Source organism: Carettochelys insculpta, chromosome 7 (assembly GCF_033958435.1).
Source record: "Carettochelys insculpta isolate YL-2023 chromosome 7, ASM3395843v1, whole genome shotgun sequence".
NCBI classification, from domain to species: Eukaryota; Metazoa; Chordata; order Testudines; family Carettochelyidae; genus Carettochelys; species Carettochelys insculpta.
Genome location: NC_134143.1, coordinates 13,125 through 31,699, shown reverse-complemented (window position 1 = coordinate 31,699; position 18,575 = coordinate 13,125). Strand labels below are relative to the sequence as shown.

General features: G+C 53.1%; 2 non-coding genes and 1 pseudogene across 2 annotated transcripts; 2 read left to right on the top strand and 1 right to left on the bottom strand.

Moving 5' to 3' along the window:
• Positions 1-4,550: 4,550 nt before the first annotated feature.
• Positions 4,551-4,622, bottom strand: TRNAP-CGG (transfer RNA proline (anticodon CGG)). The gene has a single exon. It is a non-coding gene; the product is annotated as a tRNA-Pro (tRNA).
• Positions 4,623-13,730: 9,108 nt separating this feature from the next.
• LOC142016234 (small nucleolar RNA U3) lies at positions 13,731-13,930 on the top strand (annotated as a pseudogene).
• A 4,103-nt stretch (positions 13,931-18,033) lies between these two features.
• TRNAS-AGA (transfer RNA serine (anticodon AGA)) lies at positions 18,034-18,115 on the top strand. The gene has a single exon. It is a non-coding gene; the product is annotated as a tRNA-Ser (tRNA).
• The last annotated feature ends 460 nt before the right edge of the window (positions 18,116-18,575 follow it).

The following is an 18,575-nucleotide window of genomic DNA, read 5'->3' as shown; positions in this document are numbered from 1 at the left end:
CCCAGGCTCCAGCCTGAGTGCAGAGGAGGTCCAGCAGCACAGTCAGCCCTGCCAGGCCCAGGAGAGGGAGCAGATGCAAACAAGCCCTAAAGGCAGAGTGCAGATTGTAAGCTGGGGAAGAGAAGAGTCAGTTATACACAAGCAGCCGGTCCTCTGGTGTAAAGCACAGAGCTCGGGACTCTGCCTCTTGCAATCTGAGTTAAACTCCTCAGTAGGACTGCCTCAGTGTCCCTTCCTCACAGCAGTGCAGTCTTGTTCCACCTTTACTGCTCTACCCAGCTCTGAGCCGGTGCACAGGTAATGGCGCACAAGCTGCCTGCTTCAGTGACTGCTCCCCTCCTGTCCCCAGGATGTGCAAAAGCTTTCTCCCAATAGCACGTATGTTCCATACAGTTCAGGGGGTTACCGTCATGCCTGCCCTGCAGACAACCACAGACACCCCAGCCAGACTGCCACCTCCCCTCTGGCAGCCCCAGGTTTATTGAACACAAATCATCACCCTCCCCTTCTCAATGACACTTTTCCCATCACACTTTTGAACTCTCCATCTCTTGTCCTTGTGTAAGTGAGTCAGATGAGCACCGAGCTCCACATTTCTCACCGTCCCCTGGATAATCACAGCTCATGTACATGCCCAGTGCACAGCTGGAGCGAATGCAGAAAGCCCTGAAGCTGCAGAGCACTGAAGGGGGACAGTCAGCTGGGGAAAAGTTTTCTTCTCTCCTCCTTGGGCAGGTGAGGATAGAAATGAAGAGAAGAAAATCCTTTGCCACACTCCAAAGAGGATGGAATTATCCATTTGTACTGTCTTTGCTTCCACCAAATCGGAGAACAAGAACAGCCGTGTGCTACCAAAGGCCAAGACGTCAGTGCAAGCTGGGAGAGACCTGCTGTATTGGCTGAGAAAATCAATATCAATGCAAGAAAGAAACCGTCTAGGATGGGATGTGAACCCCTGACACTGGGGATAAAACCCTTTGCATTTTCTACCAGAGGTAGTAATCCCTACTAAAACGCAGCTCCTATTCTAGTGCATAGCAGATGCAGTCAAGTGTGTATGGCTACGTCTACACGTGCCCCAAACTTCCAAATGGCCACACAAATGTTTACTAATGAAGCGCTGAAATGCATATTCAGCGCTTCATTAGCATGCGGGGGGCAGCTGCACTTCGAAATTGACGCGGCTCATCCAGGCACCCAGGCACAACCATGTTTGCTCTGCTCCATCAGAGACAAACATCTACAAGACCTTTACCAAGCTTTCCTCAAACTACAACACCCACTTAAGGAAGTGAGGAAGCAGATTGACAGAGCCAGACGGGCCCCCAGACGCCGCCTGCCTCAAGACAGGCCTCGCAAAGAAAACAAGAGAACACCACTGGCCGTCACACAGAGCTACTACCTAAGACCTCTCCAATGAATAAATTGTGATCTGCAAACCATCCTGGACAATGATCCCTCACGCCCACAGCCCTTGAGAGGCAGGCCTGTCCTTGCCTGCAGACAGCCTGCCGACCTTAAACAAATCCTCACCGGCAACTATAGGTCACACCACAGTAACTCTAAAACCGGGAACCAAGCCCTGCAACAAACCTTGCTGCCAATTGTGCTCACATATCTACACCATAAATATCATCACAGGACCGAACAGCAAGCACACTTTCAGGGGTTCCTTCATCTGCACATCTACTAATATAATATATGCCATCATGCACCAGCAACGCCTCACTGCGATTTACATTGACCAAACTGGAGCGTCTCTATGGCCGTGTCTACACTAGCCAAAAACTTCGAAATGGCCATTTTGAAGTTTAGTAATGAAGCGCTGAAATACATATTCAAAACCTCATTAGCATACGGGCGGCTGCGGCACTTCGAAATTGACGCGTCTCACTGCCGCACGTCTCGTCCCGACGGGGCTCCTTTTCGACAGGACCCCGCCTACTTCGAAGGCCCCTTATTCCCATCTGCTCATAGGAATGAGCAACTGAGCGAGCCAGCCTGCCCAGTGACAGCTCACAAGGGCCCTTTCAGAAAGGAGCAACAGGGAGCTGCAGGGTCACGGGGGCTCTGGAATTAGCTTGCTACCCCTCCCCCACTGCTCAGAATCACAACTGGGCATCCCCTCTGCCCCTCCCCCACCACCCTGAACCCCAACCTGGCATCCCCCCCTCACACTCTGTCTCGCAGTCCCCACTACCCTGAGCCATGGCTGGGAATTCCCTCTGACCCTGCTGCCCCTCACCCCCTGTCCCAGGCCCCTGCCGGATGTCCCCACAGACCCTGCCTATCCCCTCCCTCCGCTGCCTTGATCACAAGATTAACACAGCCCATGTTCCCTGGCAGAGGGTAACACCATCACCCCCTGCTGCACTGTGCTTCCCATGGAGGGACCCCCAGCCTGCTGCCTGCTCCTGAGTTCAGCTGCTCCAGCTCACCCAGAGCACATGGCCTTGCACCAGCAGCTGTCCTGTCTGCTCTCCTACCCACAGGCACAGAGCCCAGAGGAGCAGAGCCCACAGCTGTCACCCCAACTCCAGAACCTTCTGCCTGTGTAGTGCTGAACCTGCCCACCACAATGACTGACCTACAACTCACTGCCACCCGCTCTGGGGCATCACCATATTAGGTCCATGGCTCACATGTGCATCACCACTTTCTCTCACCTGAGGCAGCCCATGGCCATGGCTTCCTCCTTCAAATTCAGCCTCCAGGTCAGAGCTGTTCTTCTCAGCAGGTGGGAGAGGAGATGTTCAAATGCTCTTTTGTGCCATTGCACAGAGCCAAGCAGAGACAGCTCCAAATGCCCCCTCTACACTGAGAGCTTACTGGGGAGCAGCCAAGCAGAAGGAAGGGGGCCTGGTCTCACATTGCCTTGGAAGAAAAGGCTGCAGAAAAGCCACTTTCAGTGGAGAAGGTGGGTACCGATCCCACTACCTTTTAAATGCTAAGCAAGCGCTCTACCATTTGAGCTAACTCCCCTCTGGATAAATAAAGCCTGTGCCCCACTCACCTCTTTGTTGAGTGCATCTGTCCCTGCCGCTCCCCTGGCTCCTTTCCTAAGATGACACTTGTAAAACCAGTTCCTATCAGCTGGCTGAGCTCTTTAGACACAGCTGCTAACAAGGCCACGGTGGCGGTTTCAAGCTCTAGGTGAGCCCTTGGGGCATCTTGACTAAGTGGCCTGGCTGCTGTGGATGGGGAGGTTCCAGCAGGCACAGGGAGCTGTGCAGGTCCAGTCTTGTGGGAGGGCTGTAAGGGAGTCCTTGCCTGCATCACAATACCACTGCCTGGGGGTGCTGGTGCCTGGCAGCCTGGCTTTGCAGAGCCTGGTGTCCTCAAACCAGGTTCCGCTGCTGTATCACCTCCCTGGGCTCAGACTTTCATTGAGCTGCCTGGGCAGGTGATCGACATGCAACAGGGGTGGCTCTGTGAACTGCAGAGGTCTGTAGCACGCGCTGCTTTGGCAGACGCTTCATTTCTGAGAGCAGCTGCAGAGGAGATGGTGGACAGTCAGTGTCTGTGGGAGGAGGGGTTCACATTGGGGCTCTGGGGCAGATTTTTATGCTTTTAATTACAGGCCATGTCTGTGATTTATTTGTGGAGCTGTTCTGGGAGTGCCCCATCCGGGTGTGTTCACGAGCCACAGCTGTTTGAATGCACCCACCCAGCTGAGGGGTACGACCTGTGAACGAGCAGCACCCACCCGGGCTGAGGGGTACGACCTGTGAACGAGCGGCACCCACCGCTCTCCAAAGGGAGAGGCTAATCAGGGGTCCTTCCCCATGTAATGTTGGGGCTTCCCTGGGCATTGGGCAGCCCCTGGCGTAGGGCAGGGAGAGCCATGAGCAGCAGGTGGGGAGGCCTGGGGGGAATAGGGGAGAGAGCAGCAGATGGGTGGGCCGGTGGGAGGAGAGGTGGGAGCAGCAGGCAGACTGCAGTGGAAGAGGCAGAGCAGGGATGGGAGGAGGTGAACCGGGAGTGAGGCGACAGCACAGGTGGGGCCTCAGAGGGAGGAGGCCGAGCGAGGAGTGTGGAGGGGACGGGGCCCAGTGAGCAAACCAGTGACCCCCCCGACACTTCTACAGAGCTCCAAGTGCTCAAATGAAGGTTCCACTTCTCGGGAGCTTCCAGTGCTGGCAGCAGCTGTTTGTGAAGAAGGGCTTTGGGAGCCTGGGGGCCCCAATCTGCGAGTGCAGCCTGCACGTCCAAAGCGGCACTTTCACAAACTGCACGTCCTTCATTATGCTAATGAGGCTCTGCATATTCATGTCAGCACCTCATTAACATGTTCCAAAATCCCTCATTGTCCTGCCCCTTCCAAAGGGAGGGAGTAGTGGAGATGTGCCCTGTTTGTGCCTCTGCTCAGGGCTGTGAAAGTGACCTCTGGCACGAAGGGTGTAGTCACTGGCAGAGCCTCATCTTCACAGAGCTGAGCCATCCAGTGGCAAGTGACTGTTCCATTGCACTGAGCAAAGGAAGAAGAAGGACATAGCTGAGGATTTGGGAGCCCAACTGCACAGGTGAGTTATTAGAGAAAGGCAGAAGAAGGGCTTGTCTGGGATTTGAACCCAGGACCTCTCCCACCCGAAGGGAGAATCATACCCCTAGACCAACAAGCCACCCTTGAAAAGGCTTTCTCCAGAAACAGGTTTGAACAAACAGCCAGTGCTCAGCTAAGTGCTGCTTCCAAATTCACCTTTCCAAGGTCTCTTCACAGTCCTGAAGCAAGAAACCAACTTCACACTCTGGACAGTTCACAAACAAGAATGTGTGGGAGAAACACATGGGGACCTATCCAGGAATTATACAGGAAGATACCCCCAAGAGACCCTGCTCCAGAAGGTTACACAACGGAAGTTACAGCTGTTTGGGTGGATCTGCAGAATGAACGATGAACCAGCAATCACACTGCTGGTATTTGCAGTAACAGACTGTTTCTGTAGGAGAGGCAGAGCCCACAGAGATTGGGTAGATGACACAGTAGATGGGTGCAGAGGTCGTTACGCAAACTGAGCCACTCCGCACTGGACAGGGAAAGACGGAAGGAAATCGTGAGGGAGGCGTTGGGTGGCAATGGGCGCTGAGCTCATGGCTGTTGATGATGACGGGCTCTATGAATTAGCTGGTTAAAGCAGGTGCCTTGTAAAGAGGAGACCCTACGTTCCACTCCCAGTGCTGCCTGGGTGTTGGGTTTTGCTGCACTTGGCTTTGGCCACTATCAGGCCACTTGCCTTTCTGATCCTTTTCTGTGACCCATAAGGGCTGTTCTGATGGTTTACATCAGGCAGGAGCAAACTTTCGACATCAGGACCCACTTTTTCTCTCTGCAGTCAGCTGAGACCCCCACCCTGGAAGGGATGAGCTGCACTCCCTTGTTGAGCACAGGGGGGCTGGCGGGGGAGGCGGAGGACGCCGGCTGTGTGTGATTGCCTGGGTCAGTGTTTCCCAATTTTACTTGGCCACAGAACCCTTTTAAACTTGAAAGAATTTTACAGAATCCCAAATAACCCCTTAACCCCTCTCAGCCCCAAATCTGCTCCCCCATCCCCAGGCTTAGCCCCTCTCAGACCAAATCTGCCCTCCCCATCCCCAGGCTTAATCCCTCTCAGACCAAATCTGCCCCCTTCTTCCCCAGGCTTAATCCCTCTCAGCCAATATCTACCCGCTCATCCCCGGCTTTAACCCCTCTCAGACCAAATCTGCCCCGCTCATCCCCAGGCTTAATCCCTCTCAGTCCAAATCTGACACCCTCACCCCCAGGTTTAACCCCTCTAAGCCCCAAACCCTCCAAAATACCTCACCCAATCTGAGGCTTGAATATACCCCTGCTCCTCCAACTCTAGTCCGGAGGGCCCGACATAGGACAACGCAGAACCTGCCTGACTCCCCTTCCAGCAGTGGCAGAGGAGTCAGCAGTGGCAGCATCCAGACCAGCAAATGATGCGTTAAGTCCCGTGCAGCTCTGGAGCCACAGGTTGCTGAACCCGACCGGGGAACCCTGACTGTCACTTTGGGGAACACCGATTGGGGAACACTGGCCGTGTGAGAGGTGACAAATAAAGACACGTCAGTGACAAGACTGGAGCTGAACTGAGATCTTTGGGAAGTGGGTGGAGACGTCTCTGGTGAGCCCCAAAGTAGCCGTGCTGGGACTTGAAGCCTTTCATCGGAGCGGGTGTTTACTCCCTGGTGTGTGAGGGTTGCAACCTGGCACTTAGGGAACTGGCCTTGGGAGGGATAAAAGGGCTCAGTGTGCGGAAGCTGGTGTCACGCTGGAGAAGTGGTTCCATCTAAGGGTGGGCAGTTTGGACTCCCCGGAGACGGAGGAGAGGGAAACTGGGACAATGTAGAAAGGGAACTCCAGAGAGTGACCACATGGCCCTCTGGCAAACACCAGACACCAGTCTCTGGGGATAGGGGAGCTGCTCTCATGTGTCAGGGCTTTTCCGTGATGGGGGGCTGCTGCCTCATGATGATGCCCCAGAGATAGAGGTGCCACAGCAAGATGAAGGGGAGCAGAGAATGGGGGATCCACAGCCTCCTCGTGGGGGGTGTGTGCTGAGAATCGGGTCCCTGAAACCTCCCAGGAGGGGGGCCAGGGAATGCAGCAGCCACCCCATGGCAGGGATCCCTCGTAGTGGGGCTGTCACGTTGGGTAAAGGTGCAGCTGTCCCATGGAGGAGTTTCCCCTTAGCAGGAGCTGCCCCCTGAGTTGTGACATGCTGGTGAATGAGGCAGCTGCCCCATGGAGGAGTTTCCTGGCAGCAGAGTGACTGGCGGAAATAACAGCCTAAACATGTGGCAACTGTGGCAGTACCAGTGAGGGAGTGGACAGAGCTGAGGTCTCTGGAGAGTAGATCCCTGCTGTGTGGAGGACCTGCCCTTCCATCTTCCCCAGCCCTCCCAACAGGCAATGTGCATTACAGTGACTCTGGTGGCATTTCAACCCACAGCCTTTGAATGACTGTCCTTAACTCCACACAGCCATGGCAGCTTAGGAGTCTAACTTGTTTTCCATTGCACCCCAGAGCCCTGTGTGCTATACAGCACATCCTCTCCTCTGGCACTCAGACGCCAGGGGCACCCAGCATATGGGGTCTCCTCCCTGACAGTCCTGGCTAAAGAGCCATCAACGCACCTCTCCTCCAGGGACTTAGCTCATTCTTTCATGCACCCAGCTGGCGTTGTGCCCTTCACAGCACAGTGACACACCTCTGAGACCCCAGCATTTAGAAAAACTATTCAAAAATGAGATTGATCCATGCAGGGCATAAGATTTTGAAGAGACAGACAGACAGACAGATTATTTTTTATGTTCCTTTCTTGTTCCAGAGTCTTAGGGTGGATGACTTCTTTGTTTCGGTCTTCACTGACAAGTCTGAGGAAGTATTGCCTAACACAGTGAATGCTAGATGGAAAGGAGTAGGGTTAGAAGTTGAAATATAAAAAGAACAAATTAAAAATCACTTCAAAAAGGAGATGTCTGCAAGTCACCAGGGCTTGATGAAATGCATCCCAGAATACTCAAGGAGCTGATAGAGGAGGTATCTGACCTTTAGCTATCATCTTTGGAAAATCGTGGGAGACAGGAGAGATTCCAGAAGACTGGGAAAGGGCAAATATAGTGCCCATCTATAAAAAGGGGAATAAGAATAACCCAGGAAACTACAGGCCAGTCAGCTTAAATTCTGTTCCAGGACATATAATGGAGCAGGAAATTAAAGAAATAATCTGCAAGCACTTGGAAGGTGGTAATGTGGTAGGAAACAGTCAGCATGGATTTGTAGAGAACAAATCACATCAAAGTGAAGTGGGGTTCCGCAGGGGTCTGTTCTAAGACCGGTTCTGTTCAATATCTTCATCAATGATTTAGATATTGGCATAGAAAGTACGCTTATTATGTTTGCAGATGATACCGAGCTGGGAGGGGTTGCAGCTGCTTTGGAGGTTAGGGTCATAATTCAAAATTATCTGGACAAACTGGAGAAATGGTCTGAGGTAAACAGGATGAAGTTTAATAAGGACAAATGCAAAGTGCTCCACTTGGGAAGGAACAATCAGTGTCACACACACAGAATGGGGAGAGACTGTCTGGGAATGACTACAGCAGACAGGGATCTAGGGGTTCTAGTGGACCACAAGCTAAATATGAGTCACCAGTGTGATGCTGTTGCAAAAAAAAAAACACACACACATGATTCTGGGATGTGTGAGCAGGTGTGTTGTGAACAAGGCAGGAGGAGTCATTCTGTTCCTCTGCTCTGCGCTGGTTAGGCCTCAGCTGGAGTATTGTGTCCAGTTCTGGGCACCGCAGTTCAAGAAAGGTGTGGAGAAACAGGAAAGGGTCAAGAAAAGAGCAAGAAGAATGACCAAAGGTCTCGAGAACATGAGCTATGAAGAAAGGCTGAAAGAATTGGGCTTGTTTAGTTTGGAAAAAAAGAAGATTAAGGGGAGACATGATAGCGGTTTTCAGGTATCTAAAAGGATGTTATAAGGAGGAGGGAGAAAACTTGTACTTGTTAACCTCTGAGGATAGAACAAGAGGCAATGGGCTAAAACTGCAGCGAGGGAGGTCGAGGTTGGACATTCAGAAAAAGTTCCTAACTGTCAGGGTGGTCAGACACTGGAATAAATTGCCAAGGGAGGTTGTGTAATCCCCATCTCTGGAGATATTTAAGAACAGGTTAGGTAGATGTGTATCAGGGATGGTCTAGGACAGTGCTTGGTCCTGCCATGAGGGCAGGGGGCTGGACTCAATGACCTCTCACGGTCCCTTCCTGTCCTAGCACTCGATGATTCTATGATCAGTAGATGCCACTAAATATCCATTTCACTCCAGAAACTGATGTTTCTTTTCCGATTTGGAATTACTGAAGGGCACAGACAGGGCCCAGAGGAATGAGGCGACGGGAGCCCTTGGCAGAGTTGGATTTCAGGCTGTGGAGTTCTGAGGGTTCCACATCTGCTCTAGACAGTTTTGGTTTTAACGGTTACAAAGTTTGGAGTTTGGAGTGGGTGTCTGCTGCCGTTCAGTAATTACTGTCTGAGCACCGGATTGTTTCACCTCCTACCATGCAGAGCTTCCCACGGCTCTGCCCATTGAAATGGATAAAACCTTTGCAGCTGGGAGTGTGTCAGGAGATAAATGTAAAATACTGTAAATATTAATTCTGTCAGAACTATGTATTAAATTCACTGAATTCTGCCTAGGGCTGAATATCACCCCTTAGACACACCCAGTTCTGGCAGCTTATCAGGAGTGGGGGATTCTGGTGTCCACGTGCAGCCCCAGTGACCTGCCACAGCAGCACAAGTGGCAGATTGCAGGCTGGGCGCCCAAGTGTGGTCGGCTTTTCCCCAAAGCCCCCAGGGCTGCAATGACACCAGCTGGCTCTGCCCACTTCAGCCAAGAGCCGAGTCAGTTCCGGGAAGGGGAATGCCCAGTATTTGCTGCAGGCCGGGACTAGTCTGAACTGAGGAAGCTGAAACTAGCCCTGTTCCCCAGCCCAGAGGGAGCCAGGGCTGCAGTGAGCCCTGTGAAAAGTCTCCAGGAGGAAGCAACGTGTCCCGTCTGTCTGGAGAATTTCAAGGACCCCGTGATTACAGAGTGTGGGTACAACTTCTGCCCACCCTGCCTCAGCCAGTGCTGGGGGGGGACGATCCAGCCCCCTCCTGCCCTCAGTGCAGAGAGACTGTGTGGCAGAGACACCTCCGGCCCAACAGGAAGCTGCAAACGTAGTGGAACTGCTCAGAGGGCTGAGTTTGCTGGCAGTGAAGGGAGCCGGAGGGGACGGGGTGTGTGGGGAGCACCAGGAGGCTCTGAAACTGTTCTGTGAAGAGGATCAAAGCCCCATCTGTGTGGTCTGTGACGGACCCTGGGCTCACCGCGCTCACATGGTGCTGCCCACAGAGGAGGCTGCCCAGGAGCACAAGGGCGGGAAATTCAGTCTTACATTTAAATCGAATCACTGGCTAATTTGATTGGCACTTTCCTGACACAATCGACATTCAGCCCGTGAAGCCTTCCTGGCACAGGAGAGGCTGGAAGGAAATAACGGATCTCTCAGTGCGGGAACAGAGGCAAACTCTGCAGTGTCAAAGGAGAGCTGGTGTGGGGTACTTCCTGTGAGGTACTAAACCCTTCTGCAGGGCAGCCCCCGCTGGGGAGCTGGGGCCACTTGGGACCGAGGGGAAGGGGTTAACGGACAGTGAGGCTAAATCCTAAGGGCTGGGGTGTGGTTTACGCCAGAGAGCTGCCTTTGGGCTGGAGGAGAGGAAATTGGGAACTGGAGTTGCTATCAGTGATTTATATCATAGAATTGCCTGATATTACCTGTGTTTCCATCTCAGTAGTAGTGAGAGACCCTGAGGAGATCTGAACTTTGTGCAACACACTTATACACACTTATACACGTCTACACCTATACACCCTTGACTCCACCTGCTGGGGAGCAGAATGTGAGGTGTATTGGTGTCGTGATTGTGATCTGTGGTAGATGGTGGAAAGGCTTCTACCCCCCAGTGTCAGGGGTTCACATCACATCCCAGGCAGTTTCTTTCCCGCCTGGATATTGATTTTCTCAGCCAATACAGCAGGTCTCTCCCAGCTTGCACTGATGTCTTGGCCTTTGGTAGCACACGGCTGTTCTTGTTCTCCGATTTGGTGGAAGCAAAGACAGTACAAATGGATAATTCCATCCTCTTTGGAGTGTGGCAGAGGATTTTCTTCTCTTCATTTCTATCCTCCCCTGCCCAAGGAGGAGAGAAGAAAACTTTTCCCCAGCTGACTGTCCCCCTTCAGTGCTCTGCAGCTTCAGGGCTTTCTGCATTCGCTCCAGCTGTGCACTGGGCATATACATGAGCTATGATTGTCCAGGGGACGGTGAAAAATGTGGAGCTCGGTGCTCATCCGACTCACTTACACAAGGACAAGAGATGAAGAGTTCAAAAGTGTGATGGGAAAAGTGTCATTGAGAAGGGGAAGGTGATGGTTTGTGTTAAATAAACCTGGGGCCTGCCGGAGGGGAGGTGGCAGCCTGGCTGGGGTGTCTGTGGCTGTCTGCAGGGCAGGCATGACGGTGACCCCCTGAACAGTATGGAACATACATGCTATTGGGAGAAAGCTTTTGCACATGCTGGGGACAGGAGCGGAGCAGTCACTGAAGCAGGCAGCTTGTGCGCCATTACCTGTGCGTGGGCTTAGAGCTGGGTAGAGCAGTAAAGGTGGAACAAGCCTGCACTGCTGTGAGGAAAGGGACACTGAGGCAGTCCTACTGAGGAGTTTAACTCAGATTGCAAGAGGCAGAGTCCTGAGCTCTGTGCTTTCCACCAGAGGACCGGCTGCTTGTGTATAACTGACTCTTTTCTCCCCCAGCTTACAAGCTGCACTCTGCCTTTATGGCTTGTTTGCATCTGCTCCCTCTCCTGGGCCTGGCAGGGCTGTGACTGTGCTGCTGGACTTCCTGTGCACTGGGGCTGGAGCCTGGGAACACCACGTCTGCCTCTCCTAAGTGCTGTGGGTGCAACCAATGGCAAGAAGAGAATCCATTGAGGGTCTTGCATTTTGCTGTCCTGGTTTGTTGAAGGGGTCCCTGGGCGGTGGCAGGAAACATTGAGCAGATATGAACATTGTTGGTTGGAAGGTTTGTCTCTGTTTCTCCTCCTTGTGAGAAAGGCGAATTGGAGAAGCTGTTGCACCACTGCTACTGATGAAGTTTTTAGAAGTTCTTCGTGCCCTTTGCTTGCCCGTTCTTCGAAGGGAAACTTGCTGATGCACTGGCTCCTGTGAACACTTCATAAAAGCACCAAAACACCAGTGTGTATTTTCTGCAGTGTCGTGGTTAGCACATGGGTCTAACTTGTAACTAGTCGCTTGTTCTAAGCCAGGTAGAAACAGTCCTGCTTCCTCTTCTGTGGGGCCAGCTCATTTCTGGAAGAATCCTTAAGAGCTCTGCCTTCTTCCTCATTGGTTTTTTTTTCCTTTCATGAAACTTTAATATCTAAGGATGGGGGAGAATATGATCCAATAAGAGCTCCCATCACTTGGGTGCTTGGTTGCCACCTCCTAGCAAAGATGATGATAGAAGAATTCCAACCCTCAGGGTGGCAAACTGGCAGTTTCTCCTTCATCCATTTCTTTTCATCTAATGTCAAAGCACGTCCCAGCATTAGGTCAGGGTGACTCTGTATAAAAACCTGCTGTGCTGAAGAACGGCTGTTTGGTGTTGAAAGAGTTGTGCTACAGTTGTGTATGGAAACTGTCTGCCTGACTCATAAAATATTAAAGATAATTAGTGGCTCAGGAGCATTCTTTCCAGCAGTGTCGAGATGGCTGCGTGGTCTAAGGTGCCAGATGTAAAATACTGTCTTTCCTTTCCCTGGATGTTCTGGCCTCCAGAAGGAAAGGTGGGTTCAAATCCATTTCCTGAGGCGAGTGGCTTTCTCCACATGCTGAACTGGCCTTGATTCAATGCCTCACCGAACAGCGCACCAGTGGTTGCTTTGGATTTCTGTTAGATCAGGGGCAAGAGTGAGGCAGAATTCAGATATGAACCTCTCGGGAGAGTGAAGGTGAACCTCCCACTCTGGCAGTGTGACCACACAGTCAACGGGCCAACACCCACCATCTGCACCAGGCTTCTCTTCTCTGCTCTGAGAACTGCATGAATACCAGCTCTGTAATGCAGCACAGGAGACCAGAGTATTCACAGAATCACAGGCACATTCTCATGTTCCTCTGCTAACATCATTTATGCCATCATTTATGCCATCATGTGCCAACAATGCCCGGGTGCTTTGTATATTGGACAGACTTCAAACTCTCTGCGACAAAGAGTTAATGGGAACAAAACAGACATCAAAACACTCCTGATCCACAAAACAGTTAGTCTACATTTTAATGGAGTGGGCCATTCTGTTAATGACTGAAGAGTTTGTGTCTTATTGAAAAAGAATTTTCAGTCTGCTTTTGAAAGAGAAACTGCTGAACTCTCTTTCATATTCTAATTCCACACAGTAACACTTGGTTTCAACCAGGATGCGAATTTTCTGGGACATTATAGGGGCTCTTTTGCATACTTGGTTTAATCTAATTCTTGACCCTCACCCCGCCCTGCCACTCTGCTCTCTTATTTGCTCACATTGATAGTTTTTTTCTGATTTGTCAACCTTGATTACTGTTTTTGGTTCTCTGTGTCTAAAATATTGAGTCTGTTCTGGGCTAGCTCTGGTCTGAAGAAGTGGGTCTGTCCCACCAAAGCTCACCTCATAAATTCTTTTGTTAGTCTTTAAAATGCTACTTGACTGCTTTTTTGTTTTCATTTCAATTGGTGCCTGTTGATTTCAGTGCCTCTCTACTTTCCTTTTACATCACCTGCACAGCTGGCAAGAAGGAACTAACCTGTCAGAGTCCTCTGTGCCTGATACCTGTCACATGAGAGCCTGTAAGAAAAGTGGCAGATTGGGGAAGTAAAAGTGAGAGGGTTTGATTGACTCCAAAGGGCGCTGTATGCTAATCAGGAGGGGTGTGTCTGCAAACAGCCACATGCAACCACCTCTGATACACTGTGTCCCAAAGCGGGTGAATTGGGCTTCAGCGAAAGTGGTGGTTGATTTTAGACTTTTGTCCCTTAGTTGGAGGAGGGTGGAAGCAGCTGTTTGAAAACGTTCCCCATGGGCGGGAAACTTGTGCCTGTTCTGCTGGGTGTGCAGCTGAGGAGTATGTGTTTAAGACTGTACTTTTAGGGATCATTTCTGTAGTGTGTAGCTCGAGAAGTGCATGTGGGTGTTCTTGGTCTTACCAACCATGATGATGAATTGAAGTGTTCTCTTTCGAGCCTGAGATAAACAGGCAGTGCTGCTGTTTGTTCTTGATGATTGTTCTTGTTTTCTTTTGAAAGCAAGAAGAAGAGAACCTAGTCTGAGTGGTTGGTTTTTATTGTAAAGTTTAAAAGAAGTTTTTAGAGTGGGGAGAATTGTGTTAACTGCTTTTGCATGAAATGTTCAGGAGCAGAGAGAGTGAAAATGGTGTTTAAAAGTTTCTGTTTCTTAGTTATTAAAAGAATTTTATCCTTTTTTGATATACACACACATTTCCTTTGTTACACTATGCTGCAATTTTCACCTGGGGACCTGGTTCTGCTTTTCTACCCTTTTCTCCGTGGCTGGCTGAATCTGAACCACAGAGTGATGTCAAAAGGCAAACTTTCCAAAGCCACCTTCTGACAGATCAGCTTTTGAAAGCGAGCGTCCGCACGCCCCAAGCGAAAGGAGATTGTGAGCCGCTCTTTGAAAAGACCAGGCCTTTGGTTTGCAAGGAAGCAGCCACATGTCACCGGGTGCTCTTTTGGGAGAAAAGGGGCAGAAAATGCCGTGGCTGCGCTAGCAAGGCAGATAAGCCCTTCTGGGGGCTGCAGCCTGGTGCTCCTTTAAAGGGCTCCTCCAAAACACACTCATTCTGCATATGCCAAGGGCTGGCTTGTACCCAGAGCACCAAGAACTCAACCACATGGAGAAGCCACTTGGTGGCACACAATGGCCCCCAGAGACTCCCCGATGCCCGACCCATCCAGACCATGGTCAGCCTGTAGGCACTGCTCCGAGCTGCCACCCTCCAGCAGCGAGTGATGGGACAGGCTGGTTCTGGGGGACTGGAATGACACCCGCTGGCCCCACAACTTCAGTATGACAAAGAGGCTATTTCTGGAGTTAACTCATTGGCCGTGCCCTGCCCCCCAGCACCATGACACACAGGTGCAGCGCACACTCCCCTTGCACAAGGGGGTAGCCATTGCTATGTGGAGGCTCACTACCCTGGACAGCCACCAGTCATTTGGCCATCAATTGGGGGTGGGCAGGGCCACCATTGCAGCTGTTCTGCTGGAGGTAGGGCATGCTTGGGGCACCTCCCCACCATGGGGAGGAGGGCTACCAGGCAAGGGGGACCCTCAGAGACAGGGGAGAGGGACAGCGTGGGGTGTCTGGGGCCAGGTGGTGGGAGGGGAAGGGGATGCATGGAGCACCCCACCACGCACACATGGACATGTTCTCCCCACACACCATTCAGGTCTTCTGGGCAATCAAAAACAACCTACTTTACTGGGTTGTCCATGTCTGGGATCTGCAAGTCACCCTAATGGGGGCTCAGAAGCTGGACTTCCCCAAGTGCTTCAGAGCTCTGGATGGGACCCACATTGCTATCCAGGCCCCAGAATGCAGCACAGGCATCTTCATCAATTGCAAGGGGTACCATTTTGGGGTGCTCCAGACCTGCGTGGACACCAAGGGACGATTTGTGGCATTCTGGGTGGGTTTGTCTGGGTGAGCCCACAATGCCCGTATCTTCCAACTCATGGCTCTGCTGCAGCATGCAGGAGAAGACATCCATCCCAACCTGGGAGCTACCAAATGGGGACACCACTAGCCCTCCGATATAATGCCCAATGCCATTTACCCCTTGCATGAGTGGCTGATGTGGCCCTACATGGGACACACTGAGCCCAGCCAGGACATTTTTATTTAGTTCCTAAACTGGGCTTGCAATATTAGGTGGCTGAAGGGCACTTTCAGGGCCCCCTCAGGATACTGGAGGTCATCCCGCGCAATGTACCAGATGTGGTGGGTACATGCTGCTCCCTCCACAACACCGTGGAGGTAAAGCAAGAGCCGTTCATGCAGGGGTGGGTTTTGGGTCTGGCCACGGCTCCAAGCAGCTGGCTGCTTTCCCATGCTGTCAGGCACAGAGGGTCAGGGTGCAGGTCAGGAAGTTCCTCTGGGAGGCCTTTGTGCGGGGGCCCATGTGACCCCCCAACATCCAGCCACCACCACAACTCCCTTCCCACACACCCAACTCTCGCTATCAACCCCCCCCCAACACTCCCATACCCTCCCGGCCTCCCAATAGACACCAGGGACAGGGAGTGTTGCTAAGGAAAGTATTTCATGAAACTCTGGCAATGGATTCCAAACTGCATAAACAGAACAGTAAACGATTGACAAGAGGGATGGGGGACTATAGACAATGGGGTCCTGGGGTGGGCAGTGGGGGCAATGGAACTTAGAGGAGGTCTTGGAGAGGGGGTGGGGTAACAGAACTCAGAAAGGGCTCTGAGGAGCGGGTGGGAGGCCACAGTTCATATTCTCACAAGGGCTGGGATGGAGCTTGGACCATCAGGAGGTAGGGACAAGGAAGGGGTCCAGTGGGCTCAGGCTTGGGCTCACTGGGGGCTACAGGAAGGGAGGGAGGGGATGGGGGAAGGTTGGGTGGGAGCAGGGCACCAATGTCAGGGACTGTGGGTGGATGGGTGGGGGGAACTGTGGGACACTGTGAGGGACATGTGGAGGGAGGAGCTGCAGGGGCTGTGGGAGGGACTGGTGATGGGGTGGGAGGCTGAGCCAGGTATGTGGTCACAGCCTGTGTGAGGGTGTCCAGGCTGCCTGCCACCCAATACCAGGCCTCCTGCTCCATCACCAGCCTCTCCTGCATGACAGCAGTCACGTCCTGCAGGGTGGTGTGAGCAGTGACAGCAGCAGCTTCCTCCTCCCCACAGTGGCACCAGCACATGCCCCAGCACTGGCCCCATGTGGGCGCTCTTAGGGGTGCAGTTCCAGCCCCCTCGCCCTCTGGTGTGGGCCTTTCTGGCTTGTGTACAGGCCTTGTCTGGCCCCTGGATGGTGCAGCTCTGGAGACAGAAGGGGACCCAGGGAAAGGCCATCAGTACCATGACCTGGCCCTGGGGGCTGTGTGCCCCCCTCCACCTTGTCCCCCCATCTGGCCCGGGGTCCCTGAGGGATCTGTGTGGCTGGGGGGTCCCTGCGAGGGTGGGACATATGCAGTGTAGCTCAGCCTCCCTCCCTGGGCATGCAGCCTGTGGTGCTGTCCACAGGGCCAGGTGCTGAGTGTTGCATGAGGCCCCCATTGAGGCTCAGGGAGCACAGCCATGTGGGGTGCATCCAGACTGGAGCTGGTGGCTGTGTGAGTGGGCCACTGCTGGCCTCCCCTCCCCTTGTGCCAGGCATCCAACATGCACGAAACCTACCTTGGTGTCCCTAGAGGAACTGAAGGGAGGCCCAGGTGGAGGGGGCCCAGATGGAGACCTCTCAGGACACAGAGATGATGAGGACCCCATTGCTGGAACCCCTGTCATGGCTCTGGGCTTCTGTTCCTGTGCCTGTTGGGTGGGAGCTGCTGCCTGCTACTGGTCCTGACACCTCCTGCAGCCCCCTGGCAAGCGCCATCTGACCTGGTGGTTTGTAGGACGTGGGTGGTCAGTGCTGCCTCCTTGGGTCCCAGGCGGCCGTTGAGCTCCTGGAAGTGGGGCAGGTAGCGGCCACTGCCCCTCGAGTGGCTGGCCTCATCCTGGGCCTGGCAGTCGGCCTGCCACAGTTCCTTCACTTTTCTCCCCAGTAGTTCAGCTGTTCAGGTGGGGTGACCCTCAGAGCTCAGGCCAGAGAACAGGTGGCTGAAGGCTGCAGCATCCTGGCACCAGCCAGTCATGTGGAGCAGCAGCTCCTGATTCCCCAGTGTCAGAAGTCCTTAAACTCAGTCTCACTCCAGGAGGGGCCCTCGTCTGCGTCCCGTGGCTGGGCTCCTGACACACCTCAGATGGGTTGAAGGGGGGTCTGGGGGATACAGGGCTGTGGTCAATGGCCATGGATTGCCCCATGGAACTTTCACTGGGGCAGAATGATCCCCCTCCCCCACCATCTGCTGCCCGAGGGCCACAGTTCCCTCGAATGTTCCCTAGGGACATAGAATACATTTTGCTCTGTGCCCCACGGCCTGGGCAGATGTGCACCTCCAAGAGAAACACCGGCTGCTGCCTGTGGGGCTCTGCTAATTAGCCGGGCAGCACCTGCATCTCTCCTGAGCAGCCGCCCAAGCACACAGCTTCCAGGGACACTGCCGGGGCCGGGGCTGAGGAAAGGGGAGGGCAGCAAACCCCACCAGCTGTCTGGCAGTGTTCCTGACCAGCCTCGGCCCACCGAGCATGCACCAGGGCCTCTGGCCTCGGGGGCAGAGATAGTCTCACAGCTGTGATGGCTGAGTGGTTAAGGCGTTGGACTAGAAATTCAATAGGGTTTCTCTGCGCAGGTTCAGTTCCTGCTTACAGCGAGGGCTGTGTTTTAGCCACATCCTGGAACCAGGACAATACAGCAGCACAGGCCCTGAGACACTGCGCAGGGGCTGTCTGTGACCAGTGTGTGCAAGAGGTGAGGGGAGTCTGTGCCTGGGGGAAATGCTGACCCTGGGGCATGGTCACTGCTCTGGCTGCTGCTGGTCCCAGCCTGTCTCCTACGTCAGCCTGACAGTGTGACACTCACCTGTTTAATGCCCTGGCAAGGACTGGGCAGCCCTGGTTCATCTGCAGCCAGAGATAGGGCAGCTGCCTCTAAGGGAAGGGCCTGTTCCCGAGGCTGGCTCAGGGGCTCTGGTCTCTCCCAGCTCCTGAGATGTGCAGTACACAGCTGGGAAAGGGACAGACACTTGCCCAAGGGGAATGAAAGTCACAATCTCCTCTCTGCCCCAACAGCAATAGACTGATCTACACAACCAGACACAGGCCAGCATCCCT